We start from the raw sequence: 5,987 nt of genomic DNA, 5'->3' as shown, positions 1-5,987 counted from the left end.
AGCTGCACGAGAAATACCTAGCCAAAGATAAACCTCTGTATCTGGCTTTCGTTGACATGGAGAAAGCCTTGACAGAGTCCCCTGATCCCTTATATGGTGGTCAATGAGGAAACTAGGGATAGATGAATGGTTAGTGAGAACTGTGAAAGTCATGTACAGGGACGCTGTCAGTAAGGTGAGGGTTGGCAACGAGTACAGTGAAGAATTCTAGGTAGAGGTAGGGGTCCACCAAGGTTCAGTCCTCAGCCTCCTATTTATCATAGTTCTCCTGGCAATAACAGAGGAATTCAAGACTGGATGCCCCTGGGAGCTCCTCTATGCTGACGACCTTGTTCTAATTGCTGAATCACTATCAGAACTAGAGAAGTTTCAGGTGTGGAAGCAAGGATTAGAATCGAAGGGCCTTAGAGTCAACCTAGCAAAAACCAAAGTTTTAATTAGTAGGAAGGCAAACAAACCACAAATCCCTTCTGATAGATGGCCCTGCTCGATCTGTAGAAAAGAAATAGGTAGAAACTCTATAAGTTATACACAGTGCAAGCTATGTACACATAAGAGGTACAGCAATGTCAAAGGAAGGCTAACTAGGAAGATAGTTTTTGTATGTGGCAGATTTTCAGGAGCAATAAACACTGAAAATGTGCAGAGAACAACTTCCGCCACATTCCAGGGAGAAAAACTAGAAATAGTTGATAGCTTCTGTTACCTAGGTGACCAAGTCAGTAGCAGGGGAGGGTGCACTGAAAGTGTAGCTACTAGAATAAGAATTACATTGGGCAAAGTTCAGAGAGCTCTTACCTCTGCTGGTGACAAAGAGCCTCTCGCTTAGAGTAAAAGGTAGACTGTATGACGCATGTGTACAAACAGCGATGCTACATGGCAGTGAAACATGGGCCGTGACTGCTGAGGACATGCATAAGCTCGCAATGAATGAAGCCAGTATGCTCCGCTGGATGTGTAATGTCAGTGTGCATACTTGACAGAGTGTAAGTACCTTGAGAGAAAAGTTGAACCTAAGAAGCATTAGATATGGTGCGCAAGAGAGATGACTGCACTGGTGTGGTCATGTGGTGAGAATGGATGGGAATAGCTGTGTGAAAAAGAGTTGAGGGAACCTGTGTAAGAGGCAGACCCAGGAAGACCTGGGATGAGGTGGTGAGGCATGACCTTCAATCATTAGGCCTCACTGAGGCAATGACTAATGACTAAGACCTTTGGAAATATGCAGTGCGGGAGAAGACTCAGCAAGCCAAGTGATACCATAACCTGTGGCCTATGCCAGGGTTTTAACCAGCCCACTTATTCAGACCTTTCTTTCATTGGACACTAAACTCTGCTTGCGAAGACCTGTTGAGGCAAGTGAAATCGAAATCAAATCAAATTTGCAAATTTGATGACTGGCACCTGTGCCATTGGAGTGCTAAGAGCACCATCCGTGCATGATTGCTGCCAGAGCAGCTGACTAGCTTCCATGCCGGTGGCATGTAAAAAGCTCCATTCAAACGTGACCGTTACCTGCGTCACCTTACTGGCATTTGTGCTGGTGTCACTTGAAAAACATTCGAGTAAGGTTGTTGCCAGTGCCGCTGGACTGGCTCCTGTGCAGGTGGCACATAAAATACACCACTTGAATGTGGCTGTTGCCAGTGGCATGTAAAAGCACCAGCTACACTCTCAGAGTGGTTGGCATTAGGAAGGGCATCCAGCTGTAGAAACATTGCCAGATCAGATTGGAGCCTGGTGCAGCCATCTGGCTTGCCAGTCCTCAGTCAAATCGTTCAACCCATGCTAGCATGGAAAGTGGACGTTAAACGATGATGATGATATATATGTGTGTGTGTGTGTATATATATATATGTGTATATATATATATAATATATATATATATATATATATATATATATATATATATATATGTAGTGAGTCAGGAAAGCTAGTGTGATACTGCGTAGTAGCACAGTAGTGCTACAGCAGCCAGCCAATCAAATCCAAGGCGCAGTAATATCAGCAAACTGGTTCTCTGCCTTAGAGAGAACCAAGTGTCTGTAGTTAGTGTCCAACTGAGAAATGCTGATGTTCATTTGCAGCAACTACACTCTGCTACAATGTAACTTTATATTAACCCAAATAGTTTTAACACAAAAGTAACTTATAAATCTTTCTGACTCACACACACCAGCTTTGCTCAGCTATTAGCCATCTCTTGTCCACATTTATTAGAATAAATCAAATATATATATATTATGTACATTATTAACATTTGACTGATATTTGTCCTCATCTTGCTTGTTGTTAACATAACGTTTCGGCTGATATACCCTCCAGCCTTCATCAGGTGTCTTGGGGAAATTTTGAACCTCTCTTTACACTGTATGGATGGTGGGAATTGAAAGAGAGGAATTGCTCAGTGCCTAAAACATTGAGCAACAAATATAAGTAGCAATCGTGATACCCACCATGAAGAAATGATCAAGCTCAGTAACAATCTATTAAGCCACAACTATCCCAAAAACTTACTATCTACTCCAACTATGAAGAAAGGAGAGGATGAAACCAATAAACGGTCCACAGTCTTTCTACCCTATGTGAAAGGCTTCTCTGAAAAGATACAAAAGATATGCGGCCCATATGACATTAGGGCAGTATTCAAGAGTAATACAACACTTCGCAAATATCTCCTTCGAGTAAAACCACCAATAGAAGAGAATATGACCAAAGACTGTATGTACTCCATGCCATGCAGCTGTGGTAAGTTATACAAAGGCAAAACATGCCGCCCTTTGAAATAAAGGTAGATGAACATTGCAAAGTTGTGCCACGAGGAGGTATTGATAAATCGGGTATAGCTGATGATGTATGGAAAAATGGAGACCACTTCCCCCTGTGGGATGAAGTTAAAATAATAGACAGAGAACACCACTGAAAATACGAGAAGCAGCACATATGCTAGGATACAACAACCTCCTGAGCAGACTAAGTGCAGATACGAGCAGCATATGGGAACCGGTATTAAGGAAAGATAGGAAAATATTAAATTTATAAGCCTTAAAATTTACTCCCTAATTGTACACAGGCATATGGTATAGTGGTTAAGAGCGTGGGCTACTAACCCCAAGATTCCAAGTTCAATTCCAGGCAATAACCTGAATAATAATAATGATATTAATAATCATCATTAATGATAATAACACCGAAAAATTCCTAAGGAATGAGAAACCAGGTTTGAAATTTCTCCAAGACACCTGATGAAGGCTGGAGGGTATATCAGCCGAAATGTTGTTTTAACAACAAACAAGATGAGGACAAATATCCGTCAAATGTAAATAATGTACATAATTCCTCATCTCTTAAATATAGAACTGTATAAATCAAATATATTTTTGTAACAATGTCTTGTTTTTTGCTGATGTGAGTTTTCACCTTGATTAAGCCTTCTGATACACAACTCTAATTAAGCTTTCTGATATTTCCATCACACATCCTTCCCAAATTTTTCTCTTATAGGAAACCACCAGGTAAGCTACAAATTGGTGTCCCAGATGTCTAAATATTTCTTCAAGAAATATTTTCAAAAAAAAGAAAAGTAACCACTGGTGACATCCTCAACCTGCTAACTAAACTTTCTGTTCCTGTAACAGCTGACATGTTGCAACCACATGGGTGCACTAGGCTTCAAAGATGGCTACTCTCCTTGCTAATTTTTTGTGCTCCCTCAACACCTCATGGCAGCTCACGCATGCACAACAGTACCTAACATGCATGCCTTGCCTCCACTGAGATTTCATTTTCCTGCTCACTGCCACTGATGATCCATTGTTGAAATGACTACTTTGTAAATTTATGCTGTTTTCCTGGGTTTTAACCCTTTAGCATTCAAACCGGCCATATCCAGCCAAAATATTTAACCTGTTTTATATTGAAACTGACCAGATCTTGCCTCTCACCTCAGCCCTACCATGTCATTCTAAAACTAAAAAATCACATCACTGAAATCTCTAAACTACAAGATAATGCATGATTAATTCACACCATTTTAAATAAACAAACATCACATTTGACAGAATAATCTGAACACTAAAGGGTTAAAGAAGAAGGAGGACAAATTCTTTTCTCTTTTCCATGAATTCGTTTCTGTTAAGTTAGTGCCTTACACATTTTTGCTGACTTGTGCTTATTGGGACTTCTTCCTAATTAGTGGTTGAAATGAGTCCTTCCACTTTGCTTATATTCAGTGGTGACAGCACAGCTCCTATGACTTTAGGAAACATTTTTTCACGCTGAGAGTTGCTGAAGCATGGAACAAACTGCCGGCATCAGTTGTTAGTTGTCAGAGCACTGCGTCCTTCAAAACTTCCATGCTTCCTGAGAGATTCGCCAACACTACACCTGATTTCCTCCCTTCCATACACACGCAAGCATGTATCTGACTCATACATTGTTCGCTTTCCAGACATTTGTACATTACTGCATATGCTTTATACACACTTTCTGACAAGTTGTGGTGCACCTGAGCACTGTATACAATAATTTCATTATTATTATATTATTATTATAAGAGTTTGGTTTACGCATTTCACTGCTAACAAGATTTCTTCAGATCAACAGCAGCTACACATATTGCTTTGTGCCATTCCTGCCATACTTACACTTAATTTGAAGGATCTTATCACAGACCCACCTCATGATGCTCTGTACTACCCAATCAAAAACCAGGTTCTCAGATAAACGTCTCTCCCTGTGGAAAAAACGTTTTCCCATCTTGGTCAATGAAGTGACAGAATGCTGACCCAACTTCTTCATTGGATGTGGGTGCTTAGTAATAGTGAATCCGCTGACAATGTAATGATCAGGCAATTATTCTTCTCTCATTTGCTGTCAAATGTGCAAGCCATTCTCCCTCCCATGACAGAAGTCAGTAGGATAGAAGTCAGTTATAAGGTGGCGAGCTGGCAGAAACGTTAGCACGCCGGGCGAAATGCTTAACAGTATTTCGTCTGTCTTTACGTTCTGAGTTCAAATTCCGCCATGGTCGACTTTGCCTTTCATCCTTTCAGGGTCGATTAAATAAGTACCAGTTATGTACTTGGGGGGTCGATGTAATCGACTTAATCCCTTTGTCTGTCCTTGTTTAGCCCCCTTGTGGGCAATAAAGAAATAAGAAATAACAAGTCAGTATGGTAGACCAGCTGGTTTCTTCCACTGACAAAATTGTAGATTACACTGGTAAAAGTGCTGTTACCACGAATGTGTGACTACCTCCTCCTCCTACTCTGAAGCAAACTTCTTAGCCATGTGGGTTGACCAATACCTTGTGAGTTAAAACTGGTTGACACAATGTGTATGTGTGTAAGAGGCAGAGAGTGCATAAGTTTTTTATGAGTATGTTTGTGTAAGTCAGTTCATGTTTCCTTCATGTTCATGTTTGCTGACTGTAAAAAAAAACAGCTGTTTCCAGTTGTTTTCACAGCTATGTCCCAACTGTTTGTTGCTCCAAAGATGATGGTTATTACCTTACTTGTACACAGCTGAGGGTTGGCATCAGGAAGGGCATCCAACTGGAGAAAATTCTAACCTATGCCAGTATGGAAGAGTGGACATTAAAATGCTGTTGCTGATAATAGATGAGTGTGCTTGAGCATGTGTATACATACATATACATATATGTTTGTGCGTGTGTGTGTATAATTATGTATATACAACTCTGTGTGCATGCATGTATCTGTGTGTGTGTGTGTGTGTGTGTGTATTCTTTTATTCTTTTACTTATTTCAGTCATTTTGACTGCAGCCATGCTGGAGCACCACCTTTAGTTGAAAAAATCAATCCCAGGACCTTGTAAGCCCAGTACTTATTCTATCAGTCCCTTTTGCCAAAAGGCTAAGTTACGGGGACATAAACACACCAACATTGGTTGTCAAGTGATGTTGGGGAGACAAACACACACACACACACTCAAACACAACCCCCCCCACAAACATATACATATA

Source organism: Octopus sinensis, linkage group LG17 (genome assembly GCF_006345805.1).
Source record: "Octopus sinensis linkage group LG17, ASM634580v1, whole genome shotgun sequence".
In the NCBI taxonomy this organism is placed as follows: Eukaryota; Metazoa; Mollusca; class Cephalopoda; order Octopoda; family Octopodidae; genus Octopus; species Octopus sinensis.
Note: the sequence above shows the minus strand (reverse complement) of the source record.